Source organism: Nannobrachium achirus (genome assembly GCF_963921795.1).
Source record: "Nannobrachium achirus genome assembly, chromosome: 24".
NCBI lineage: Eukaryota > Metazoa > Chordata > Actinopteri > Myctophiformes > Myctophidae > Nannobrachium > Nannobrachium achirus.
In genome coordinates, this window is record NC_137831.1 from 9105202 (window position 1) to 9120268 (window position 15067).

The 15067-nt window shown below is 44.2% G+C and overlaps 1 pseudogene across 1 annotated transcript in view; it reads right to left on the reverse strand.

Moving 5' to 3' along the window:
- The window catches only part of LOC308279947, a 259776-nt pseudogene that overhangs the window by 66506 nt on the left and 178203 nt on the right, over positions 1-15067 (reverse strand). Inside the window, exon 5 of the transcript in view lies at positions 240-315. The product of the transcript in view is annotated as an uncharacterized misc_RNA (transcript). The remainder of the gene's footprint in view (positions 1-239; positions 316-15067) is intronic.

Consider the following 15067-nt stretch of genomic DNA (forward strand, 5'->3'; position numbering starts at 1 on the left):
TTTGTACGCCCAAGGTCACATTGGCCACGCAAAGCTCGGCCTACATCTGGCCTACATCTGGCCTACATCTTCTTTGCACAAAGCGCTCAAAGTTTCTCGTGTGCCCAGGGTCACCTTGGCCAAGCTTTGCGGAACACTTAATGAAATTAACTCATGAATAGCACCGCTCACTTCACACAAGGTGTGATTGTTCTTACAGCCTATGTAAGCAGTGTAAAAAGACACGCAAGGTTTGTTACCTTGTAGGCCTTCATGATGTCCATTGTGTCCACAGCCCCCTGGTTCTGCAGCAGTGACCGCACTGTCTCTTCCATCCTGCACACACACGCACACGCACACGCACACACACACACGCACACGCACACGCACACACACACGCACACACACACACAAACACACAGAGGGAGAAGAGAGGACATGTTCAATAAATGTGCATTATAACAGTACATAAAATAATAACAACCTGATGTTACTGTATTTTCCTAAATACTATTTGAATAACTGAATACTACTATTTTCTATGAACACTTCTTTCATTGATGATCACCCAGTCAAGTGAGTGGAATCTACAAGCTCTCTGTGAGCTTCTAGATCGACTATTTTTGCAAATAGGTTTGGTGTAGAGGTAAAAAAAGAGCAGACCAAGTACAGAGTGAAAGGTCAAGTTTACTACGTATCGACGATTGAAGTGGCTAAATCTAAATGTCTGAAAAAAAACATTAACACAAATCCAACATGAACTGATGACAGTGCTGTCAAACAAGTCGATGAAAACGCATTCATACAAATATGTAGAGGGGGTCCCTGCTTCATCTCTCTCTCTCTCAGCTAAGGGGTCCTTGGCCTGAAAGCGTTGAAGACCCCTGGTTTAGGTAGTTAATGACCTGGTAAACTGAACTGAATATGGCATTTACTAACCTGTGTGTGTGTGTGTGTGTGTGTGTGTGTGTGTGTGTGTGTGTGTGTGTGTGTGTGTGTGTGTGTGTGTGTGTGTGTGTGTGTGTGTGCGTGCGTGTGTGCGTGCGTGCGTGCGTGCATGTGATAGTGATAGATAGTGATAGGTATGGAAGTGCAATCACAGAGGTAAGCGCTGCGTGATTAAATGACCTTGACCTTGAAGGTAATTGCCCACTGAAAACAATCCACGCTCCTGTTTGTGCAGCCAGGATTCACATGCAAAGCAGTTACCAAACAGACAGCGGCTGGAAGAAAAACACAACCTATCTGTTCCTCTTTGCATTTAAACTCACAAGGCTTTAGAGTCTGTAATGAAGCGAGTTGCTGTTTGGGTATTTAGAAAAGGGCTTCACCACCAGATACTGTGCGTGATCGAGATATGCCCTTGGAACCAACTGGGGACACATAAATAGGAATAGGAAGATAAAATACATGCTGACATTCAAAGGCTGTGGATGGAGAGGAGATCATTGCTCTTGATTAAAAAAATATATATATAGTTTGCTGATGGGTACTGGGCACAGTTTGAATTTCATGACATGGTTTTAAGTAAAGTTAAATTAACAAAAGAACTGGCACACGTGAAACACGTCAACGGTTTATGTAAATTTAAATTATAATAAGATTGTGAAGATGCACATTTTTGCTTTCTCTGAGGTTGAGTGCTATTCCAGATCTTAACTCACTGCAGACAAAAGGACAGGTAGTTTGGGATTGAGCCCATAAACCTTAGGCTTAAGAGACAATTTCTTTGACTATTTCACTTCCCTGACACATTGGAGGGCTGTTGGGCTGAGAGTTACAACAGGCACGGCAAAGATACCACAGGGCATCTAGGGTATAGACCAGTGGTTCCCAAACTTTTTAGCTTGTGACCCAAAAAACTAATCAGACGTTTGCCCGGGACCTTGTGAAAATAGGATATCTACAAGCTCACAACGTGGCACGAAGCGACACGTTGTGTGCTTGTAGATTTACTATTTTCACTACTTAAAGGGGAAGACCACCCATTTTCAATATTGAACTATGTCATTAATATACCTTAGAGGAGTTGTGTGGAAATAGAAAAAAGGTTCCCCCCTTCTGTTTCCACAACTCCTCTGTTATATTGTTATATAAGTTATATTAATGACAGTTCAATATTGAAAATGGGTGGTCTTCCCCTTTAAACATTTGTTTTCTAATTCATGGAATCTCTTAGATTTTTCTTTTCTTTAATTCATCATTGAAAATCATTGAATTTGTTGTTAATTCATGGAATTCCCAAGCTTTTTTGGGAATGTTTTTTTTTGAAAGATTTTGAAATATTTTCTTTCCAATAGGCCCACCCAGGCAACATGCCAGGCCACCAATTTGAACACCACTGCTCTAGTGTACATTCCCCAGAGAGACAGGCCAGCATGGTGGCAGGCAGGCTGCTCCGACCACCGCGTCGTTGCGACACTGCTTAGACATCGTGTCAGCACAAACGCACACGAGTACAAGAATACATGACATCCAGGGCCACGGGAGGCCAGGGGCTCCATGACCGGGTCAAGGACAAAAGTGACAGTTGTGATCAGGCAGGGCCAAGTGGATAAACTGAGGCTGAGGAGCTTAACGGACACAAAGTCAATAGGCTGGTGGCTGTACCTGAATCACAAAGACTTGAGGAGGAAGGAATAGATTGATTCGTTGGCAATGGACTTTGTCTTGTTTTTACGTGGTAATGATCTACACCAGTGGTTCTCAACCTGTGGGTCGGGACCCCCAGGGGGGTCCCCAAATTATTTTGGGGGGGTCCCCAGATGATTAATTTAATGTGCAACATTGTTTTTCTCACTCAACAGTAAATGAACCACCATAAAGTTTAAGTGTATATAGAGGGTGTGGAAAGGTAGATCGCGATCTACCAGTAGATCACAAAGGCTGTGCAGGTAGACTACATGCCCCACCTGCCTCTAACAAATATGTATACAAGAATCACAAAACCCCTTTTTTGGTATCTGTCACTTGAATTAAGGTCAAGAAGGGCCTGTCAGCTCCCTTCATGGCTTTTAAAGTAAATGCAATGGTTTGTTTTCAAGTGCCAGTAGCATTACCAAGAACCTGAAAACCTACCACTTTACTATAGAGAATGGGATGAAGACATTTCCTCTTACTATTTCCCTATTTTTCCCTGCTATTTAAGTGCGTTTGAGATATACAGTATACTATGCCGGTGCCGCTATTTCAAAGCCCCCTTAGATACATTGTTTTTAGGTGGGTAGATCATGTTGAGCTGGTGATTTTAAAAGTAGCTCTCAAGTCAAAAAAAGTGTGGGCACCCCTGCTTTAGACAGTACAAACATACACATACAGGCCAAACAAAACAAGGGCTTTTGAAATTTAGAATGCAGAATAAGAATAATATGTAAAATAAAAACACTTTTTATCCTGCTACCACAGACATACACACACAGGGCCATATATCCAGGGGTGTCGCACCAAATTCTGGGCCCTGAGTACAAGGATTCATTGTGGGCCCCCCATGAATGTTCTTCATAGGTGGAGAGGTTTAACGCATTTAGACTGGGAACACATTATTAGGCATCATTTTGTGCTTTAACTATTGAAAAATAGCAGCTATACAAGCTCGCAGCGCGGCACTCCTTTTAATGTTTTTCGAAAAACCTTTGTTTCTATGTCAGTAGTGCTCAAACCTTTTCATGTTAAGGACCCCCAAAATGATATGTATTTGGCCAAACGGATCCCCATCTCAAAATATTTCGTTCCAGGGACCCCACAGAAGCAAAATTTGAGTTACAAATGTTCGCTTAAAAAATACATATATTCAAAGATTTGCACACATTTTCACGACTTTTAGTAACTCAGTCCCACTGTTTCCCCCCTTGTGACACCCCAGGCTACCACACACAGGGCCAGATATCCATAACTTCCAGACAACACGTCAGAGTGCAGTCAGACCAGCAGCTGGCAAGACCCCACTGACCTCTACATTGTTAAGTGGCAGGACGGTTGAGAAAAGAGAAAAAAAAATAACTTTCATGTTTTAGTCCGTCTGCTTCCTGGTGTTGTGGTTGGAGCTGGAGCTGAGGTCGGGGGTGGGGGAAGGGACCGCGTCTGGCCCGAGGATTTGGGTCTGTTTCGGCACGCCGACGCGCACACCTGAATGAGGCCCTTTGTGCTTCTAAATAAGAGTGGTATGGACTCTATGGAATGCTGGACGACTGCGTCTTCCATTTGAGGCGTCACCTGTCACTCACAGCAGTCATAGGGTGGATTAGTGGTTCCCAAACAGTGGTTCAGGAACCTTTTGTGGGCCACAGACCAATTTCTATGGGCCACGACTCCAGTAAAAAATGTCATGAATTAAAAAGCTTGCGATGTTGTGAGCTTGTAGATCTGCTTTTTCCACTAGTTTGGGTCCTGAGTAAACGTCGAATCTCTCTTTTGGGCCTCGACCTGAAAAGTTTTGGAGCCACTAAGAAAGTATAATCATGTGGCATTCCTGGTACATGGTGAGAAACAGAGCCGCAAAAATCTGAATGTCTGCAAAAGACCCTATTAAACCCTCTAGTCTCAGTGAAACAGACTCGAGTTATTGTACTCAGACCACTTATTTTCCCCGTCTACACTAAATCTCTTCAGCAGAAATAGCGCTGCGAGCTTGTAGATCTTCTATTTTTGGTGAATGTTCCCCCCAGAATAGGCATGCTAGGGTTCAAGTGGTTAACGTGGACTGAAACCATCCAGACTGTGTGGGATCTTGGCTTTTAGACCAGGGTCTTCAACAGGGGGTCTGGGACCCCAAACAATGAAACTATATGGAATCTATGAAAAAGTTGTGGTGGTCCCTGCTTCATCTCTCTCTCAGCTAAGGGGTCCTTGGCCTGAAAGCATTGAAGACCCCTGTTTTAGACGCTTCTCTTCGGGTGAACGTGTGCCAACAGAAAACACAAGGTGATACATGAAGGGCACTTTGTATATTGGTACTGTACATATCTACTCTATAATCTGTAGCGCCTCAGCAATCAGGAAATCTTCAAGTTCCTCCACCGAGGGCTAAAATTACCTGTTCTGGAAGGCAACGTCAGCAGTAACAGTGGAATTCACAATTTGACTGGTGTCTTGATACTAATAGATACATTAGAAACTAGACTGTATGCACTCTGTTGAGGTGCCAACTTGTGCCTTGTGCACTCGTGGCCATATATGGCCTACTTGTGTGCCAGCAGAGTGTGCAAGTACAATGTTTTTCAGGCCAAGGACCCCTTAGTTGAGAGAGAGAGATGAAGCAGGGACCCCCCACAACCTGTACATAGATTCCACATAGTTTCATCGTTTGACAGCACAATCATCAGTGTATTTTAGATTCATGTCAATTTGTGTTTTCAGATATTTAAACACCTGAACCATCAATACTTAATAAACTTGACCTTTCACTCTGTACTTGGTCTGCTCTTTTTCCCCTCTACACCAAACCTCTTTGCCAAAAATAGCCGATCTACAAGCTCACAAAGGCGTTGTGAGCTTGTAGATCTGCTATTTTTGGCAACAGTTCTCAAAATATGGACACGAGGGTTCAAGTTGTTAAAAGGATTGGAAGATTTGGAGGACCCCCTGTAGTAACTCTGAGGACCCCCTAGGGGTCCCGGTCACCCTGTTGAAGCCCCCTGTTCAACAGTAGATGATACAAAGCTTCTAGTGAGTGGCATACAGTTACTGTATGAAGAAGTATGTTAACAACTTGGGGGCAACATTACTCTATTTTATTGTTGTGATTTGTGATTACTGCAGGTTTAGGTTGAGCGGCTGGTAATTCTTCTCTCATTTTCTCCGGTGACTCACACAGTGCAGCAAAACAAATAAGAACGCCTCGGACAATTACCTCCAGATAATCCCTATTTGACGGTGCACTGATTGCTAATGGCAATAAATAGTGCATAATACCATTTCTTCACAATAATCGATGAAGTACTAATAGTTCATTACAAAGTGCTGGGGAGATTTAAGTCACGGCTCAAACGTAAATGTGTGGATAACCATATCTATATTCCCCGCAGAGGGAGATAATGAACAAAGCACATTAGAGCAAATCTCCTGCAAAGTAATCATGGAAAACACATTAAAGTGTCTCCAAACAATATGCTTCATAGGAAATGCAAAACTACTATGGGTTTTTCTGCGATACATTTTCCTCCAAGAAATGCAATTAATCGGGATTATTAATCTAATTATTAACCACATAAAATACCCAACAAACATGCATTGTAGTCTGAGGCTGATTGGTGACAAATGCCATCGGTCTGAAAGCCTTTTCAAGTGAAAGAACAAATTCACAGCAGCAAACAAATATACCAAACAAGATAATAACTATACCAGTAAGACTCCCTAATCGGGAGATAAGCGACCGTCAGGTCCCATGTATACACAACCTCATGGTGGCGCTAGAAGAGGGGCATGTGAGAAATCAGGGGGGGAGGTTTTGGTTTGCTAGCCAAGGAGTATGTGTGCAAAGTTTCGCATGGATAGGGGCAACGGTGCCGGAGGAGAAGGGCCTAAAGTGTGACGCGACGCGACGCGACAGACAGACGGAGGGACTGACTGACTGATAGAGGGACTGACTGACTGACAGACAGACAGTCGGTGGAGGGTAGTAACTGCGACCTGATGATCTCAACAACAAAAAGTAGTGGGGAAAACATAAAAAAGTGTGCCTTCCTCTTTGAGCAAGGGAGGGAGGGGGTGAGGGACATTTTGCTGACCCCAACGCGGCCCAAGCTGCATTTCAAACGAGCAGCTCATCAGAAGGCCAGGAAGTGCAATTAAGACTCAATCAATGTTCAGCCTGAGGTGGACCAGCGGCCCGTCATCCAACCTCCACCCAGCACACATCCAACAAGCTGCCTTCTGATGGGGCAGCGTTGCTACTGAGGCGACCAAGGAACCTTTGATGTCATCAGAATGCACCGCTGGTGCCTGCTTACAAGCAAGGCTATTAGAGGTGAGGCACTGCATCCTCTGTGTGTCTCTCTCTCTCTCTCTCTCTCTCTCTCTCTCGCTCTCACACACACACACACACACACACACACACACACACACACACACACACACACACACACACACACACACACACACACACACACACACACACTCTCACTGTCTGGCTGGTTAACAAGCATGGGTCATTATCGTATAGCCACAGGCCTATTCAAATGTCAAAAGACTTCCCCAACGCCCCCCACCGCTGCCCCCCGCCTTCCTGCTCCACTTTACCACCGACATGACAGGAATGTGTCCGTCCGTCTATGGCGGTGGACGTGAGGACAGAGTTCTCGCTTTGATGGCGAGCCTTCCCCGAACCCGTCTCCACTATCAGCCTTACAACTGCCTATCACAGTGGTTCTCAACCTTTTCAGGCCGCGACCCCCAACGTAATCATATTTTAACTGGAGACCTCCAAAATAATCATATTTTGGGGACCCCCCACCCTGACGAGCACTAAGAGTTGTTGAGGCATTACATTTTGTATAACACAGTTCTATTGTGAAAATAGCAGTTCTACATGCGGACAATGCCTCGCAACGCGAGGCGTTGTAAGCATGTAGATTGGCTATTTTCACAATTTCTGTATTAAAATGTCCTTAAATTGTCACTTTAGAAATGTGCGGATACCCTCTATACACTTAAACTCTATGTTGGTTCGTTTACTGTTGAGTGAGAAAACAACATTTCACATTAAGTTAATCATCTGGGGACCCCCCAAAATAATTTGGGGACCCCCCTGGAAGTCCCGACCCACAGGTTGAGAACCACAGGCCTATCACAGTGCAACATGCAACGTGTGGAGGGGAGTGGTGTTTCCCACTACCACTGCAAAAACTCAAGTGCAACTTTTTTCTTTTTAAAGCTAATAGCTGAAAACCAGTCGCAGAATAAATCTTTATCGAAGAAAGTCTGTGGATAACTGAACAAACAAGCCTGCAGACCAGCATGAAGTTCATCGACAGAAATGCACTGAAAACATTTCTACAGCAAAGTTTTACCGCGGTACAACTCACCCCATCTTGAATCTTCCTCCATTTTTAATGCCGCTATTTTTCCGGAACAACGCCAGAAATACCGCACAGAAACCCCTGAGCTCCATGAGTAGCACACAGACATGCGAACGCACCCACAACAAACGCAACGCTCGCCGCTGTGCTGCTGTCCCAGCACTGTGAGTGACCCAGTCCCAGCCACTGCTCAAATGTGGGTCTCTGGGGATAAAAATAAAGAAATAAAATAGGCCATATACAGTCATCATATAAGCCTGAGTGGTCGCTCCGCCCTCCATCGACAGCGGACACGTTCAGTCTCTCTCAAGCCCCGGGTCATGGAATCACCCTGGTGATGACGTGTGTCAGCCCTCTTCTCATTTCATTCTCGCTGCCGTGTCATTATCCAACAGCAGGCTCTGCCAAAGACAGCCAACTGGCAGCCACAACCTTCTCCCATTATGTTAAAGATGAAGTGCCATGATGTTTTCCCCCCTAAAACATGATTATCAGGTATTATGATTATACTAGGAGGAAGGTTTTCTACTTTTCTTTTCCAAAAAAGTGTACAGAAAGAGTTAAAATTATGTTTTATGTGGTCTCACCCACCAGTTTGGGTTATCACTTTTGAGTTTTGACCCACAAGGTGTCAGCCTCCAGGAAGAAACCCCAAATACAAAGGGAATAATAAATACATAATTATACATAATACACTAGTAAGACGCCTCAGGACATCACTGGCCAGATGTATATCGGACCAGTTACCCATATATGGAGATCCATGTACTGTACAGTATATAGTACATCCCTTGTATGCCCATACATGGAGATCCCTATCTGAACCAGCCACACAGATATGGGCCATGTCTTGGCCATCTGGAAAGTGATATATATCAATGACCTCAGGGATCTTCATATATGGGCATAAAAGGGATTCTGGGGAATACCCATATATGGACTTTTACATAGGTGATGTCAACTGTGATATCACCTGTGATGTCACAGTGATGTGTCAAGGGAACCAACCCATAGACTGTAAAAATGTGTACACACACAGCTTCACGGCTTCACGTCTACACGCGGCCAAGCTGTGACATTTCTCATGGTAAACTGCCACCTTCGGTCGTGATAATACAATCACACCAGGGGGTCTAATTGAAGTACTGTCAACCTCATAAGACACATGAAAACCAGAAAAAAGTACAAAACTATGGCACCAACTGTTTAAGCCCCTCCTGCAGCAAAGAAGGACCTGCTGGGATGCATGCGAGCCGGGTGGTAGAACCAGAGGTGGATGGAGTGGATCTCCCCTCTGGCCTTGTTGGTCACAGTCCAGGGATGTGTGGACGTATGGATGTGTGTCTGTCTGTAACAGACATATGGATGTGTGTCTGTCTGTAACAGACATATGGATGTGTGTCTGTCTGTAACAGACATATGGATGTGTGTCTGTCTGTAACAGACATATGGATGTGTGTCTGTCTGTAGCATACATATGGATGTGTGTCTGTCTGTAACAGACATATGGATGTGTGTCTGTCTGTAACAGACATATGGATGTGTGTCTGTCTGTAACAGACATATGGATGTGTGTCTGTCTGTAACAGACATATGGATGTGTGTCTGTCTGTAACAGACATATGGATGTGTGTCTGTCTGTAACAGACATATGGATGTGTGTCTGTCTGTAACAGACATATGGATGTGTGTCTGTCTGTAACAGACATATGGGGCTTTATTGGCTCCCTGGGGATTAAGAGGGTTTACCAAAAAGAACGACACTTTCTGTGTACGCCCTTCACACACACACACACACACACACACACATGTGCACGCACATACACAAGCGCACACACGCGCACGCGCACACACACAATCTCAATTTGGGAAAAGTGCTATAATTTTCTTTTTTTTCCCCTTTGCCTTTGTCTTTCTCAACTCCAACTTATACGCTTGTACTTGAACGCACTCTGTTGATAGGATCATAGATTTGGCAAGATTTGCTTTAATTATCCATTAATTTAATGAGACATTCTTGTCTGCAAAAGCAGAAGCACGCCCTTAATCACAGAGTCACACACTAATCAAATGTAATCTGCCAGAGAGCATAATTGAAAGAATTCCACGTTTCACATTGACAGGGACAGGGGTGTCGCACCAAATTCTGGGCCCGGGGTACTTTAACTATTGATAAATAGCAGATACACAAGCTCACAGCGCGGCACTCGGTGCCGCGCTGTGAGCTTGTAGATCTGCTATTTTTGAAAAATCGTGAAAGTCTTTGAATATTTCAAATCCTTCTAAGGTTTTTTGAAAAACCTATGTTTCTACTGTATGTCAGTGGTGCTCAAACGTTTTCATGTGAAGGACCCCCAAAATGATATGTATTTGGCCACGGACCCCCATCTCCAGGGACCCCCCCAGAAGCAAAATTTGAGTTACAAATGTTCGCTTAACAAATACATATATTCAAAGATTTGCACACAACTTTTCACAACTTTTCAAAAATAGCAGATCTACAAGCTCACAGCGCGGCACTCGGTGCCGCGCTGTGAGCTTGTATATCTGCTATTTTTCAATAGCTAAAGTATAAAATAATGAAGGCCCCTCCTCCACCTTGGGCCCTAGTAACTCAGTCCCACTTTTGCCCCCCTTATGACACCCCTGGACAGCACGGTCTGGTGTGACACGGCACACTCTGCTCACTCTACGTCTCACTCTATAGTCACACTCTCACTCTGTCAACACTTTGAGAGGCTCAGGTCAACCAATGCCCCACTAATCAGATTTGACATTATGAACAATGAGGGGAAAAACCCAAATCCTGGTGAAATCGAAAATAAGCAGAACAATGCGCCCGCTTGTGTGTCTGAATTGAGGCCATTAAGGGCCCCTCGTGGGACCAATATTTGGCCACAATCGCCTTATGTGACCCTGGTAGTGGGCCCCATGCATGCAGCGTGCCCGTCCATGGGAATATATCCCATTCTTCTCCTCAGAATTGGTTCCGGCAAATCTCCGCCTATATGCACGCCCACCCCGGCTAATTACCCAGCTTAGCCCCAACGTTGAGCCATATCTATCCTCTTTAAAGCATTTGTTTGGTTTTGCATTTCTCTCTCTCTCCCCACGGAGCTCGTGCACAGGGGGGCCTTTCTGCGGCGGAGGGGAGGGACACGTTCCAAATGAGGAGGGAGATAAATGGCTCTCTCCGCAGATTTATTGCGAGGCGTCCACTTTAGTGTTGCGAGGACAGCTTGGGGCAGTAAAAAAAATCCCACAGGTCAGTCATGCACGTTATAGCGGGGTAGCGTTACAAAGATCCTCGCCCTTATGGCCACAGACTTTTGTCGGCCACCTTTGACCCCTTCAATGAGGGCCACGTGACGGGCTGAGACGCCCGAGAAAGAAGAAAAAGAGAGAGTGACATTAATATTTCACTCAATGGCTTAATAGCCTCGCGATCACCGTTTTCAGCACTTTAAAGTGACACGTGGATGGAGCCAGCTGCATTTAAGTTAACATTTAGGCCTAGAATTATTGAATGCTTTAACCAGTGAAAAATAGCAGATATACAAGCTCACAGCACGGCACCGAGTGCCGCGCTGCGAGCTTGTAGATCTGCTATTTTTTTTTTTTTAAGTCGTGAAAATGTGTGCAAATCTTTGAATATATGTATTTTCAAAGCGAAAGTTTGTAACTAAAATTTTGCTTCTGGGTGGTCCCTGGAACTAAATATTTTGAGATGGGGGGTCCGTGGCCAAATAAATATCATTTTGGGGGTCCTTCACATGAAAAGGTTTGAGAACCACTGACATAGTAGTCTCTCAAGAACAGACTAACTGAGCTCCAGTTAAGTGAAAAGGAACTTTTCTTTGACGATGGCTGGCCAGATTGCTGACATAGAAACACAGGTTTTTCAAAAAATCTTAGAAGGATTCAAAAGACACTTATAGAATCGGTTCAAAAATCTAATTTTCACGATTTAAAAAAAATAGCAGATCTACAAGCTCGCAGCGCGGCACTTGGTGCCGCGCTGTGAGCTTGTATATCTGCTATTTTTCAATAGTTAAAGCATAAAATAATGATACACAATAATGTGTACCCGTTCTAAATGGGTTAAATAGATTCCATATAAAACGCTTTCCACCGCCCTACACCCGGACGTCGAAGGAAGCTTTTAACGAATGAGCCATCGTTTTTTATCATAAAATCAAGCGCTTGCCTCTTAATGCAACATCCTATTAGATTATAGAAGAATGTTTGCCCCCCATGGAGACAGGAAGATGGATAGAGACAGTCTGTCTGTCTGTCTGTCTGTCTGGAGGTCTAGATGTCTGACATGGTTTCGTACAGAGAAACAGACGGAGATGCGAGACAGACGCAGACGACGCGGAGACAGAGACGCCAGCGGGACGTCTGGTTTGGAATGCCAGAGTGAATCCCTTTGGTCACACCAGGGGCCACAGCTGACCCACAACCGCTCCTCCTTTTACCACCAGGGACTTGAACTGCTCCTCCTTTTACCACTAGGGACGTGAACCGTGTGGGGGTGGCTGAGTGAGAGATAAGGCACTGCGGCTGAGGTCTACAGTCATCAGAGGTCCCGTGAGCATCGTCTACACCTCTGGAGGCTACTTACTTCCCTCCTTAGTTCTTCTGCTACCAGCAGGGGTGTCGCACCAAATTGTGTCGCACCCAAACGTTTTTGTCTCAGGGCACCCCATGAATATGTTTTTAATCCAAGGCACGCCCTACATTATAATTTTCACACCCAGCACATATTTATAGCATATTTTCGTTGTCGGGTGGAAACCTTGTATGTCCAAAACCGTTCGTTTTGTATTTATCATCTATAAAATGTACTAAACTAGTGAAAACAGCAGATCTACAAGCACACAATGCCTCACATCGCGAGGCGTTGTGTGCTTGTAGATCAGCAGTATTCACTAGTTTTGTGCGATAGTCTTGTATAATGAGATGCGAGGCGTTGTGTGCTTGTAGATCAGCTGTATTCACTAGTTGTGTGCGATAGTCTTGTATGATGAAGCAGGGCCTTGCTTTACCAAAAGACGTACACATTTGAAACTTGGAGATACGAGGTTTCTGCCCGACAGTGATTATGTTGCGAGGAAAACATTGAGATAATAGCCATTTTGGTTAGAACTGACTGAAAATAACTTTGTACTTCAAGTTTAAAATGATACAAAATATTTCTTCAAGTGTCCAAATAAATTCCAAATATTATCAAATTATCTCGCGGCACCCCTGGACTGCCGTCACGGCACCCCAGGGTGCCCCGTCACCCACTTTGAAAACCCCTGGCTTAGACACATAGGTCTTGACTGAACTCAATGAATATGTGTGTCAGCCCCAACAAACGAATATCATCTATATGGCACACATAAGGTCAGTGCATATCCCATGTCATTTGCCTGGAGGCTACAATCAGTGAGCAGCAGTCCTACGAGCCAACGAGAACAGGGATGCCATCGCCATGCGAGGATGGATGCCCTCGTTACCGAGAGGCTTGTATAATCTGACCTCTTTTAGCATATACATCATGATCAGCATTTTTAATCCATGAGTTAGCAGAGTGTGTGTGCGTGTCACTGCGTGACACAGTTTACAAGCAAGTACCATGCACAGGGACGCGCAGAAAAATTGATGGGCAAGCTACTTGGAAAATATAGTGAGCTACACTACTAGTTACTCTTGATTAAATATTGCTCAACTACACTACAAGCTATCCCCAGAGAAATGTAGCAAGTTACACTACAAGCTACAGGACAAAAATAGCTAGCTACATCAACACTACTTTTTCTTTCTTCTTTTTTCCACCAAACAAATGTCCATGCAGGCAAAAAATGCTGGCAATTTTTTTTTTTATTATAAAACAGACTGAAACTGGAAACCTTATGTCTGGCTTTAAATTAAAGGTATACCCCTCACTATTGGGGACACTATTGTAATGACCGTTCTATTCATTTATTTATTCATCTCCACCGTGATGGCCCAGCTACTAAATGTAGTAAGCTACATTACTAGTTACTCTTGTTAAATATAGCTCAACTACACTACAAGCTATCCCCAGAGAAATGTAACTAGTTTCCGTTACGCTACTTAGAAATGTAGTTAAGCTATGTAGCTAAGCTACTTGTAGCTAGCTACTGCCCATCACTGAGAGAATGTTAAAGCGGCAGGGGCTGACATTTCTAAAAGGGCCTTTTGGTGAAAATATAGAAAATAGCAGACCTCCAAGCTCACAACGCGAAGTCGGCTTCGGCTATTTTCAGTACTTGATACCACACTAAACTAAGCATAAAAAAGGCAATGTGGTGTACAGCATGGATTTCTACACAGAGAGGGCAATTCTTTCAACATAAGATGCTGCGTTCAAGTTCAGAAGAGTTTGGACAAGGCAATTCTCTTGAACGCTGCCTTCAGGTATGGCATGGAAAGAGGGGCATTTGCATTTCTTTCACCTTAGTAAAAACTGCATTCATGGTCTGGAGAGAGGCACTTTTCACAGACGGGTAAAAGGGCATGGGCTCAAGCCCCCTTTGATGTCTATGTGTGCACGTAGCCCGACTATGCATGTACTATAGCCACATAAATTTACGAATGTGCTACAGTGCACACTGAACATAAACGAGGCCTATATCAAATGAGAGACCTCGCGTATATACTAGCCTGGACATGGAAATCAACTTTCAACGTAAGAGTAACCCTAAACGAAGTTGCAGCGGAAGTTACAATCATACATAATTACTCTTTAAATTCAGTCTGACCAAACAAATCCCATAAATACGAGGTGTTCCAAAAATAGTCCAGACGCCCTATTATCTGTGTAACGATCGTCATCGCCATTGGACAGGAACAAGTGGCTTCAAAGCAGCATGCAACCCCATCCTGGGGCGTCACAAGGGGTAGGAAAGTGGGACTGAGTTACCAGGGCCCAAGCTGGTGGAGGGGCCTTAATTATTTTATACTAGCTATTGAAAAATAGCAGATATACAAGCAGCGCGCTTGTAGATCTGCTATTTTTGAAATTGTAACTCAAATTTTGCTTCTGTGGGGTCCCTGGAACT